Raw genomic sequence first — 13,949 nt, forward strand, 5'->3', positions numbered from 1 at the left:
GGCAGCTGACGGACGAGCTGGGCGGGGACTACATTCAAGAGTTTGCAGCAGCAGGTCCTAAAAGTTATGCATATCAGACCAGAGGGGGTAAAGTGTCACTGCGCGTGAAGGGTATCACAATTCAGAGTGGTGAAGAAATTAACTTCAACAGTATTAAACAGTTGGTAGAGGGTTACATTGAGAATCCTCTCAGCGACGCTGTCATTACAGTGCCTCAGCAGAACATCGTGCGAGATAAAAAAAAAAAGCTTCACTCTGAAAAATTCTTCATTCCAAAAGAGGTTCAGGGTGGTGTATGACAAAAGGCGTCTTATAGCTGGCGGGCGAACCGAACCCTTTGGTTATTAATCAGAAAATATCACACTCTCTAGGAGAAGAGATTGAGTTTGACCCCAGATTGCAGCTTCCTTTTTCGTGTCTGGAGGTGGGTCCGAGTGGATGTGGAAAAACAGTTTTTGTAAAAAATGTTCTGGAAAACTGTGAACATGTCATGAATGATGTACCTAATAATATTGTATGGATTTATACTTCTTTTCAACCTTTGTATACTGAACTGCAAAAGAAAAATAAAAAGATAAAATTTATTAAAGGATTACCGGATTCTTTTGAAGACGAGTCTCTTTTTCCAGCCGACCAAACACACTATTTTGGATGATGTCATCTTTCAAGCGTCTGATCACCCAGAGGTGTTAAGGATTTTTACCCAATACCGGCATCACCGAAATATGAGCGTCATAATGCTCACTCAGAATGTTTTTCATCAAGGGAAATTCAGTCGAACCATCGGTCTTAACACCAATTATCTGGCGCTGTTCAAAAATCCCAGAGACAAACTGCAGATGAATATACTAGCTCAACAGATGTTTCCCTCCAGAAAAAATATTTTTTAGAAAGTCTCGAAGATGCCACTAGTCAACCGCACTCCTATTTATTACTGGATTTAACTCACCGTTGTCCAGACAGGTTCAGACTGAGAACGGGGCTACTACCCTATGAGTGGCCTGTTGTGTACATTCAGAAAGAATCATGACCAGCGCTCGTCTGAAAAGAAACGCACCCTTGCTTAAAGTTCTGGCCAAGGCCACACCAAAGAGACGGAAGGATATATTAAGGGGGTGCTCCCCAGATCTTTTCCAGACGTTGTGTGAGATCGCGCTGAATCTTTTGAAGGGGAATATACCCCTTTCACCGCAACAATATCAGAAGTTAAAAAGATATAAGAAAAATATCAGACTCATTGTCGATAAGAAAGCCAGCGTGAAGAGTAAACGCAGGGTGTTACAAACAGGAGGCTTCCTTTTCCCTCTGCTTACAGCGGCCATTCCTATTATCGGGGAATTAATAGGAGGACTCGCTAGACGATAATCCTCCCTCCTACTCCCATGGCTCTGAAGACGACGCAGAAAATGTTTTTGGTGTCCCCGCATCAGTTAAACCGCCTGAGTCAACCCAGGTAGCACCTGCTACAGGTAGCACCATCAGGCAAACAGCCCAGCAAGATTTGGATGTAAAGATGCGTGAGATATTAGAGGAGAGAGGTTTAAATCCTTATGAAAAAATTAAAAAGTACAACGCTTTGCTCCAACGCTATCTCAGCCTCAGCAGACAAGGGGAGAATGAACTTCAACCCATAACTCTGAGTCTACCGCAAGAAGAGGCACATCAGGCAGAGAACGCAGAGGTGAAAGGTCAGGAAGTGGGGGAGGAGGAAGATGTTTTAAAAAGTCTTCCGACACGCAGTCGAAAAAACGCAGAGTATGTGATGAAAAAACTATCCAAGAGCCCCAGTAGCTGGACGCCGAGAGGTGAATTTATCTACAGGGGTAAAGTGAGAGGCTCTCATATGCTTGATCTGGTAAAACATCTGACCTCTTCCTATAAGAAAGTGAATGATCAGCCACCGGAAGGATGGATAGAATTTCTAAGTACTCTGTCAGAGCTCAATATTCCCGAGAGCTCTGTGACTAACCCCCAGGCCCGTGAGCAGTTCAGGAGACTCAAAAACTCTGGCCCCCTGCAGACGCACGCTGCTGCTGCTGCTGCTGCTGAGTCCCCCTCTGTTCATCGAATGAGGGGGAGAAAAAAGAAAAAACGTCCGACTATGGAGTGGACGGATTTCTCTCCTTAAGATCACCAAAAAATAAATAAATGATTGCGATAATTGTATGACAATAAAGACTCTGTAAATCAGTCATTGAATAATAATAAAGCTTTATTGAATCCGTTCAACGTTGCAGACTTTTTCCTTTCACAAACGGTAACAATCTTTAAACATTTGCAGAGAACAGGCTAGCTGGTTAGAATTCCCGCCGCAGGGGTATGCTAGACATTTTTGATATTTTTTAACAAATTCAGATACCATGGCATCGTTGCGGACAGGATCGTCTTTATAGTGAGATAGCACGTCGGCGTACGATAGGCCGCTTCCTCTCAGACACAAATAATATGCACAGTGCTGACCACAGACATCCGATAATTCATGCTGGAGCTGACGATTGTGATGCAGGATCTGTTTTATTCAACGTTGACGTTCCAGGAAACGCAGGATGCTTGTAGGATAATATTCAAATTCAGGGCTGAGTCCGAAAGAGTCAAAGAATGTGGCCTTTCCATGTTTTTCCACAGTGAGTGCTAGCCAGTGCTCTCCTGGCAGATGACGAGGGTGGGTGTTCACGATATAGTATGCGGGCAGCGAGGGTTGTAGGGAGGGTAATTCATCCGAAGCCCAGACACCACGGAATACGTTACCCAGTAGTCCGCTCAGGAGTGTTTCCAGCTCAGTAGAATTCATTGTTTCAATAATAATCCACCAGCACCTGTCGTTTTGAATTGATCTCCAGAATGGAGATCAATTCAAAACGACCAGGGTCAGAGTGTGACAACCAGGGTCAGAGTGTGAGGTAAGGGGACTCGAAATCTCATTTCCAGCCTCAAACCCCCGCTGGATACTGGGGAAAGAGCCGCCACATCTTCGTCGGGGCTCAGGTTGAAAACAAATAAAGTATATCCTCTTTCGAAATCTTCGCGGTCGATGGTCAGAGGTAAATCTTTCAAATGTCTCCCAGTGGCAGTAAACATGTTATAATATTCTCTCACGGAAATGCCGTTGTTAAATTGGGGCTGGAAAGCTTTGGCCGGTACTTATCGACTGTTATGACACAGAGCCAAGTACTCCACGTCATTGTGAGTAAAGTTGAAAGGCGAGAGATCTCTTCTTCCCGTGAAAGCGTGATGGTTCACCATCCCCAGAACAACGTATTTAGGCATGACACCCAGAAACAGGTTCTCCTGATTGCATAGTCTGGAGTTTTGAGGAATGGAATAGGTTTTCACATTAATTCTTGACATGGGGTAGAGGCGTTGCCTTTCATCAGAGCCGCTGAATGACCTAATCGCACTGCGGGGGACACGGTTACTTTTTTCATAAACAGAGAAGCTCCCAGTATTTTGAGGCGGAAGTTGGCGTTGGCCTGACTCATCAGACAGAAAGCGTCACTCGCCTGAGTTAGTTTAATCCGCAAGTCGACGCTGTTCAAAAGAAGTCTCTCGCTAAAGAAGATGTCCCCGTGCAGGGGGCCCATCACGTGAAACTCGCTCGAGGCAGCACTAAACTGAGCTCTTTTAACCAGACCCCGATTCGGACCGTCAGCCGCCACCACGGTTGAATCCATAAATCTGACTGTGTCTTTATAAAACAGACCGGCTGAACACTGACTAGCAAGTGTTTCATGACTGTAGTTCAATAAAAGCTCTATCAAAGCTCTGTAGGGGTGTGTAGCGCTGGACTGAGAGATTAATCTATCTCCCAGGGTCACGTCGACCTGTGAGAAAATGGTGTTGAGGGATAGTTGATCAGGCCCACACGAGCGTCCTGTGCCAAGTTTGTCCCATCCTCGTTAGTAAATTTGTAGACGCAGGAATAGCAGAGTGTTGGCTAGATCCAGATATTTCTTTCCATCGCCCGGGATAAAAAATTCTATGGGACCGGTGTCCGTGAGAGCCGATAAAGGGGAAATCTCTGTATACTGACTCTGCTCGATAGACATCTGCGTCACCGGAGCAGCAAATAAGTCCAGTTCCGTCATGCTGCATTCTGGTGATTTGTGATGTAATAGAGCCATTTTCAGGAGAAAATATCTTCGGCCTTCCTTCCTCTGGACCTTCTTCTCTGCACTGAATTACTATTAGCGGTTGACTTGCGCTTTTTATGAGCTGCTACGCGACGCCCGGGGGGTCTCTTCCCGGCTTGTCGAGCGAGAAGCATAAGTCCTGATCCTTCTTGGTTCTCTTCCTCTGAACCTCTCACGCGTTGAACAACCCTGCTGACCACGTCAGATGCTATGTTCTTAGCGGCATTTTGAAGATGAGGTTTTGCGATGGTAAAACCTTTTTTAACCATCGGCGTCACAAACTTAAATAGTTTTGAAAATATGGATCCCAGCCCCCTACCGTACATCATGGGGGCTCCATGAAATCCTGGCAGGCCACTTCCCACTTGATCTTCATAATAACTTACAAATCGATAAAGATCAGGGTGAGGCTCCACCACCATCATTTTCAGCTCACTGTTTTACACGGTTTAAAATGTAACGTCGCAACCACTTTCCCGAACTTGAAATCTACCGGCCGGTTCTGATCGGTCTTGAGCTCGACGCTGATGTTTTCAATATGTCTTTTTGCTACCGGTAAGTAATAGGTGGGGCTGAAGGTGTGTGAAATAACATCTCCAAATTTACCCTCAATTTGAACCGTTCTTAAGAGCGGGGCATAAGCGTCGCCCACCGCCTGATGCTGAACCACGTCGCTATAACAGAACATATGATAAAACCCCGCTTTTATATCAGCGGTTCGAGGAGACTGAATGAGTAACCCGCTCGTAAACCACTCACCGGGTTTTAATCTTAACATATAGGCCATGGGAGGGAAAAAACGTAGTCTATAACGGCCGCTACCTAGCCTGAAACTTATGTTTACATTCGTGATATAGTAGAGTAACATCGCTGTTAATTTCCCTCATACAGGCGTTTATCTGTTTCATGATCTGCTCTTTGTCATCATAATATCCGCTTTCAAAACGTTTGACGTGCAGGGTAAATCTTTTCTCGTCCAATTCGATAACGGGGTCAATCGCCTCCGGGGCGCCATGTTCCCACGCGTCAATCCAATGAAAGAAAGAGTTGTCTTTAGGAGTATTATACCACGTGTGTGGATAGGAAATTTCCGTCAGTGCCACCTGCCATGGGCCCTCCAAGTGGAGATGTTGTGCTAAATCCACTCGGTAGCTGGCTATAGTGTTTTCAGTAAACACATTGAGACTGGCGTTAGAGGGTAAAGTCACGTAAAAACCCTCTTCTGTTCTCGCGTCCATGACTGTTTGTGATACGGAGACTGTCGCGAGCAATGACTTTATACATCAATCAGCTGACCTGCGGCTACCCAGCTATTAAATTTCTCAGGCCAGTTTTTCCAACGCACCAGAACCTGTTTTCTACCACGACTAGTGCGCTCATCCAGAACGGCTTCCACTTGGTACGGTTTATCCTCGGTGACGGTTACTTTTTGTAGTTCGGCCTCATAAAAGGTTCCGTCGATAGGTTCCCCATCATAATCTTTTATTTTGTACACCGGTGGAAGGCGGGGAATACATTCTGATACGGTGAAAAGCTCGTCCGTGTAACTCTGCTCATACTTTTTGTCAAACACACCCCTCAGCTTGGAAATCCTCACTACATCACCCTCTTTTAAATTAATTTTCCACGTGTTTTTGTGACGAAGAGGAAATTTACCGTACAAGTTTTGAAATACCGCAGGAGAGTTCTCAGCTGTGACGTCGTTCGGTTTCATTTTTATACTCGTATGATAGCTCTCGTTATAACTTTTAAGCAGATCCTGCAAAACATCTACATATTGACGCGTGTTTCTGGCCGTAAAGTATCGCCACATTCTAGTCTTTAGCGTACGGTTGAACCGCTCGACGACGCAAGCTTTGAGGTCGCTAGCGGTGGAGAAGTGAGTAATACCGTGCTTCTTCATCAGAGCATTAAAAGTCTTGTTATAGAATTCTTTACCCGCGTCCATCTGTAACTTTTCAGGCACTTTGCTCTCCTTTAACACCGAGGCAAAAGCCCTGCTCACTTCACTTCCCGTTTTTGTCTTCAGTGCTCTAGCGTATGCCTTCTTTGAAAAAATATCGATGACCGTTAATAAATACTTATACCCATCATTGAACTCTGCTAAAGCTTGCATATCACATAGATCCGCTTGAAACTGGTTCAGGGGTCGTGATACAAATACTCTGTTTCTAGCAAAATGTATCCTGGCCGGTTTGTGTAAAGTGTAGGCATCCTGCTTCGATAAAAAATATTTTACTCGATCAATTTTTACTTTAGCCCCGCCTTCGTCCTGTACAGCTCTCTGAAGCCGTTCTACCCCTCCAAAACTTCCCGGATGTGAAGGTGTATAATATAGCTTTTTCATTAGGCGTTCTTCCTTTTTCTCCATCTTTCACCCTCGTACGTTAAAGAATGACGAGACCTCTTTACTGTTTTCGACTTTATAGTTTATTAACAAAAGGCAGAAAAGAAATCATTATTATTATTATTTCAACATTTTCCAGGTTTGGATGAGAACAGCGGCTGTGAATTTCCGATGTATAATAACATGCAATGTTTGCAGCATTTGTAAGATATCATCGCTCGGCCGATCTTGAACGTAATGGGACAATGCATCGACGATCAGAGCGTAAGTGCCAACAGGTGAAACACATTCATTTCAACAGTTTCATCATCATTGATTATACCACAGAATGTATCCATCACAGAGCTTTCAAAGAATGATGTTACAGCCTTTTGCACAAACACTTCCCATTCAACATTTGTAGCCCGAGCACGTACTAAATCCAAAAACATTTCAAATTTTTTAACTTCGTCAGGTTTCGGGCTACCGCTGATTTTAAATTTTTTATCATCGTTCACTTTGTTGGCAACAGCTTGCTCTAGTATAGCAGATAGCTCCCACACGATGTACCTCAGCCTCACAGCCCTGAACACTATTCTCAAACAATTCCCCATGGTAAAGAACAAAAAACAACAACGACAAAGATGTAGATAAATGCACATACAAACTCAAAAAAGTAATCTAAAGATAAATGTGTTCTAAATAAGAAATTTATTCTGGCGGTTTCAGGCTCCTCTCCAGGTATCGGCGACCATACGAAGTAGAGCTATTTTCATGATGTCCTCTCCAACCAGCGAATCGTACAGCTCACCGATTGTCTCAAAGATATTCTCACAGGACCTCAGGTCATGTAGCATGGCTTCAGCCGCACCTTGAATTCTGGATTTATCAACGGAGATACGAAGGCTAGTCAGCAGCTGCTGCAGGGCCGGTATAAACTTCGGTGTCCAGAGTCTCCTCATCAGCCGGTGAAAGTGACTCCTGTAGAAGAAGCTGGGGACCTCAAAGAGGCACTCATGGTTCGTCTGGCTAGGGTGGTCTACCTGACAACCGAAGCAGATCTCACGACGAAACTCCTGCAGGACAATGTTCAGCAGATGGATGATCTCGGCTTTAATATTTTCTTGGAGGGTGGAAGACAGCACCCCAGCATCCAGCTGGTCTTCAGTAGTAGGCTTGGGGAGGCACACCGCAGAGCTCTCCTCTTCTTCTACGCCTGACCCAGGAGATGAAGGCGGAGTGGATGGTGGAGTCTCCTCTTCCTCTTCCTCTACGAAAGGAGATGAAGGAGGAGTGGGTGGTAGAGTCACCTCTTCCTCTACGAGAGGAGACGGAGGTGGAGTTGAGTCAAAGGCGAGAGACATGATGCTCAAAGTTGAAGTTGGTGTCTTCTTCGGACCTGGGGCTCGGGTGTTCAAATTTATGCTGCGGTCAGGGAAGTGGGCGGGTTGGGGGGAGTGGCCTTGTAGTCCTAAAACAGATGAGAAATGTCTTTTCTCACCAGCGTCACATCTTTCCAGAGGCGACTGTTTTGGAATAGAGCGGTGATGTGATCGGCCGATTCATCCAGCATCTTCATCCACTCAACAACCGGCACACTCAGGCACCTGAGAAATACCCCATTTTCAGAGCTGAAACGGTCCAGCACCAGGTGGCCGCCTGGACTTTTCTTCCCGTGCATCTCCAATTTTACTCGGTAAAACCATTTACTGGAGCTGTCAGATTTGGTCTCCCATATTATCTTGATGAATTTTTTGATTTCTTCTTCTCCCTCATGGAACTCGAAGGGATCCCCCTCCTCCTTCAAATGGGCTTCTCCCTCTTCGTTTAGCATGACACAAGATGGAATGCTCTCGCCTCTCATGCATCTGGCCACCAAGCCGTTCAGTACTCCCCAGTCATTGGAAGTGATTATGGCATTCGGTGTGTCAGGACTGGAGGTTTGTCCCGGATAGAGATGATACATACAGACTTCAGCGGTGTGATAGTTGAAAGAATAGCCAAATTTCTCACCCGTCTCCAAACGCCACTCTTCCTGGAGAGGGCCTGTTGGCGGCTGCTGGAATCTGCACTTAAACACCATCAGTTTTCTCGGCGCCATCCCTGGCAAGGCTTCCTGAATGACGCTCACAGGCGTCTCACTAATGATACCGGATGTGTAAGTTCTCTTGCTCATTTTTATTTTTCAAGTCAGGCGCGGACTGGAGAATGGACTGCAACGATCTTCGGTTATCATTAGCTTTTCACTTGGCAAGTAGTAGAAAATGAGATGAAACAGTGAGACAGTGAACACTAAAACCAGACTGATCCACATTAACTGAGAACATAAAGGAAGTTGGTCACTTGTTGTTTGAACAAAGTTTACTTCGCTCTCTGTGGAAACCTCACTGTGGTTCTTCAGCCAAACTCGTGTTGTGTCATATTGCCTGATTGAGTAGAGTTTGTTGAGTTTGAGGAAGTTTTCTGTTCTATCAAATGTAAATGTTCGCATATGAATCTGTCAGTACATGTAGACACGGCTCCTCTGAGGTCAACAGGTGAATTGTTCCGAGAGCATAAACCTGAAGAAAAAGCAAATGCAGGCCATTGTATTTTTCAGCTCAACAGGAAGTTTTAGGTCTGAAATGAGTGGTTATTTATTGATACCTGAGAAACTACTATTATAATATGAAGCTTCCTGGAAACGTCTGATTCAAATTGGTTGAGTGTGCAAGTGTTTTTCTAAGGAATTGCTGGTGAAACAGAAGCTGAAATTCAACAGTACAGCTTTTCTGAATCAGTCAAATTTGTAGGATAATCAAAGAAATAAAACAAAGTTGTGTGATGTAAAACCCTCTGAAGGACATGAATACATGACTGTAAGATGTTTGAGCAGCACCTCAACTCTGTCTGTCTGTGCTGCACCTTCTCTCTCCACCAGGGGGACCTCACCGTCCTGAAATGTACATCACACTATTTACATGTACAGTATGGGGCTCCTTCCTCACTGTAACCAATCACCACTTCTGTCTTGTGTGCTGTCATCTTAAAAGCTCTTCCTTTCTCTGCTGCTCTCACTTCTCATTTCACCGTCAGATCCATCCATGCCTCCTCCACCTCACTGATGTCACAGCATCCACAGCTCCTCATTCTCCACTCCTCCTCCACTACTACCACTACTCACCATCAGTTACAGCTTGTTGAATAAACTTTAACTACATCATCTGTCACTTTTAATCCAAACTACAGAACTGATTTCAACTCAGGTCTGATCTAAGCTCTGTTCCTGCTCCATGTTTTATTATTGGTTGGTTAGTCAGAGCTCTCACACAAGAAGTAGATGCATTCACATAGAAATGGATCCGACTTAATCTGAACACTATTTTAATGAATGCAGACATGCTGGTTGATACAGTCTGTGAAGAAATGAACTACAGAGGACATGTAGTTAAACATGGAAATATTTAAACTTCCCTTTTTATTTTTACTGCAGGTTCAAACACTTTACACATTCTAGGACGTTACCTCTATTATGAAAAAAGAAACTTTACTAAATATGCCCATGAAGACTGGAGTGTTATGCATGTAACATGTTACCAGAAACAGGAGTGAATTAAAGTGAGAAGCTGGAAATATATGAACAACAATCAGACAAAAGAAAATAAGACACAATGTTTTATGTTACAAATCACACAACAGCTCCTGTATGTGAGGCCAGCAGATAGATATGGACGTGCTGATGATTGAAATCGAAATGAAGGATGACATTTTCCTGTCTGTTGTTAAATGAGTTGCATGAATAAAACCTGCAGCACATTTAATCTAAACACAAACAAATCACAGTTCTCATTTTTTCTTGACTTCAGCATAGAGATAATCTGTGTTGTCAACAGTCTGTGTTAATCTCTTTGCTGGTTTCTTGATCTTGACCTGTGCGTACACCGTGTCCTGCTGCTGTCCACTGTCCTGCACTGAGTCAGAGGACGGGTCACGTCTCTGCTTGGAGAAGTTGATCTCTCCATAATGGATGTTTTCTACTTCTTTTTCACCTGCAGCTTCTTCAACAACCAGATCTTCACCTCTTTGACTCTAGAAGAAATGAACCACATATGATGTTTAGTGAGGAAGATCTTCACCTGAATCCTTCCTTATTACATGACTACTTTTACTTTTACTGAATACGTTGAGTGGGCTGCTCTGATAGAGGTAATATATAAAGTAACTAAACACTGAGTCAGGTAGACTACAGAGAAGTTTAGTCATTACTAACCTGAGTCTGTTGTCGACTTTGATGCCTTGACTTTAACCACCTGGAAACATAAGAGGCTTTTAGTTTAACTATACTGTGTTTTAGTGTCAATATGTTTGACAGTAAAATGTTGAGACTGATGGGAAACAGATGTTTTTGGATGTGCAGCTAAAATGTCAGCGACAGTAACTGAGTCATGTTTGCTGCTTTGATATGTGATACTTACCAAACAAAGATGATCAAGCAGATGAGGACAATGATCCCAATGATTCCTCCAAGAACTGGTTCCCAGTGTGAGGAGCCTAAAACAAGAAATTATTTAATGTGGACGTACTGACAAAATCAAGCCAGATGTAAGACTGACTGTGTTTGAGAGAAGATAAATACTGGATGATATTTACCTTCAACATTCAGATGGATCCACGGTGACGTCTGGTTACCAAGTTGATTTGAGGCCACACAGTAATAACCTCCTCCATCAGTCACAGTGAAGCTGTAGAAGTGTCCTTCAGATACGATCATGGGTCCATCTGTGCTGTTCTTGAAGCAGGTGAAGTGTCTGATGGGAGGCTTGGCTCTGCTGGAGCAGGTCAGATTCACCCAGCTACCTGCTGACACCAAACCTGATGGCCTGATGGATGCTGAGGTGTCTTTAGGAGCATCTGAGGAAAATGTGACAGAGATTGACTTTATTCATCCCAAACAGCTGACATCCCATCAATCATCATGTGCTGACAGGATCCAACAACAAACTCTGGTTGTCTTACATGAAACACTGAGAGTCTCTTGTGTCTCTGCTGTCTTGATGTCTTTTCCTTCATCCACAGGATATCTGACAGAACAGATGATGTTGTTTCCATCATGTGTGTCTGACAGAGTGATGATTTCATGGATTTTAGTTGTAAAGGTCCCATCTGTGTTTTCCTCTATTTTGTTGTGAGGGTATTGTTGTAGATTCCAGGTGAGTTGAGGAGGGGAGTGTGGACAGGGAGTGAAAGCTGAGCAGGTGATAGTGACAGACTCCTTCTCCTTCACATCACCTGAGATGTTAATTGTGGGTCTCCAAGGAGAATCTGTGGTTTCACATAAAACACATTGTTATTTTACTGAGCTATTAATTAATGAATTAAATGGTAAATAGTCTTGTTTTTATATAGAACCTTTCTACCTATTGGTTCTCAAAACGTTTCACAGTCACAGACTCATCTACACATTTACTCACCTTCTGAGTCCCACAATTACAGTTAAACCAGTATTGAATGTCCATAATTGTCATTATTTTATTCAATCAGTCTGCTTATTTGTACTGTTGATAACGTGTGTATAAACACTTTGTTGACTGAAGATGAAACACATTTCACATATGTAACAAATAAACCTGTCTTACCTTTAACTGTTATTTGAAGAGGATCACAAGAAGCTGTTGCCTTGAACATTTCGTTCTCAATTCTGAAGTAGTATGTGTCTGAATGACTTGTTTTTAAACCAGAAAACAGAGTGGTGCAGTTTTTCTGACTCAGGTCTCCAGTAATATTCATGGGATAGATGTTAATTGACCTACTACTGTTGAAGACTACATTTTTTGGAAGATTTTCAAACCTTGAGTCATTTTTAATCCACACTCCAAAGATTTTTCTGCTGCTGTCAAACCCTTTTCCTGGTGTCTCTGTATAGTTACATGGGATTTTTAAACAAGATCCAGTGCTTCCATCTTCTTTGGTGCAGTAATGATGAGGGCTGTTTTCTCATCACATTCAGTCCAAACACCTGTAAAACCAGACTAATGATGAACATCATGTGGATCAAAATCTGTCTGAAGAGAAAGTTGATGAGACACAAACTCCAGTTCATCTGCAGCATGTTACATGTAGACCCTTTGAACAATGTCAGGAGAAAACATTTCCAACTAGAAATGATTCAAGTAATGTCTCCAAATAAAAGAGACTGAACAAACAGCTCACCTGAAAGAAAGAAGACACTCAGTAACATGTTGACTGTCACCACGTTCACACACAGGGCTGCCATGACACTCATCTCCTAGACAGGAAACAGATAAAACTATGTTGCAATGACATGCTTTTAAACAAAGTATAGTTTTTGTTTTTTTCCAAAAAACAAAAACACTGCTTTTAATTCACACATTCTCATTGATCTTACCAAATGAATCTCCAGCAGAAGAAAAATATCATTTTAAAATCCAGTAAGTTGTAGTTGATTACCAGCAAATGAAATAACCAACGTCTGTGTACAATAGCTATTCTAAGAGGACTTTATCCTTCCTGCTTTGATCTGAGAAAGAGGAAGAAAGTTTTAACAGCTTGACCTCATTAGGGCGTCACTTTGTTGAACAGAAACTTGAAAATGTACACGTTTAATCAGTCGAGAACATCATAATAAGAGTGTTTGATTGAAAACTTTGCTTTGTTTGCAACTATTCTTAACTCCTAAATAAATGTTATTCATCAAACAGATGACGTATCTCTCCATAAATAAATAATTAGACTCAGCATGGACAATCATCACAGTTTATGTGGAGCTACAGTCATCAAACTAAGCAGCTTCCTCTGTCCTGTTCAAGGTTGGGACGGTACATGTTTTAATGACAAGTGAGCATCTGTGGAGCATCCAAGCCCCACCTCTGATCTACTGCCAGTGTCTTGGTGTCATGGTTCTGTGTCTGTCTTTTATTTTGTGATCATTTTTTGAGTTTCCTGTTTTATTTTGTCAAGTTTTTTTTAAAATTTCCTGTCCATCGTGCCTTGTGTCATGTCTATCTGTGTCATGTTTTGTGTTTCCTGTTTTATTTTGTTCAGTTTCTGGATTTCCTGTCTCTTGTGCCTCCTTGTGTGCTGATTGTTTCTTGGTTTCTCCTGGTTTGATTGTCCTCATTAGTTTCACCCGTGTCTTGTCATCCCTGAGCCCTCTTGTGTTTATGTAGCCCTGCCTTCCCTTTGTTCCTTGTCGTGTAGTTGTGTTTCTTACCTGTGTTGTGTTATGGTCATGGGTCCCTGCTTTTTGTCCCTGTGTTGCTGTTTAAGTCACTGTGCCACATTTTTGTCCTTTTGCTGTGATCTTTGGTTCTTTTGGAACACCTACATGTAAGAATACTAGTGATGAAATGTGTATTCACTGAAGTACCGTACTTATAGTAAGTACAAATTTGTAGAGGCACTTCTCTCTTTATGCTACATTATTTTACTTTTTACTTCATTTCTATTATTGAACTTCAACTTTTAATACTTTAACTTTACTTTACTGATTATTC

General features: G+C 42.8%; 1 pseudogene; it reads right to left on the reverse strand.

Moving 5' to 3' along the window:
* Window positions 1-9,898: 9,898 nt before the first annotated feature.
* On the reverse strand, window positions 9,899-12,735 carry LOC124995703 (annotated as a pseudogene).
* Window positions 12,736-13,949: the final 1,214 nt, after the last annotated feature.

The sequence above is a fragment of the Mugil cephalus genome, chromosome 18 (genome assembly GCF_022458985.1).
Source record: "Mugil cephalus isolate CIBA_MC_2020 chromosome 18, CIBA_Mcephalus_1.1, whole genome shotgun sequence".
NCBI lineage: Eukaryota > Metazoa > Chordata > Actinopteri > Mugiliformes > Mugilidae > Mugil > Mugil cephalus.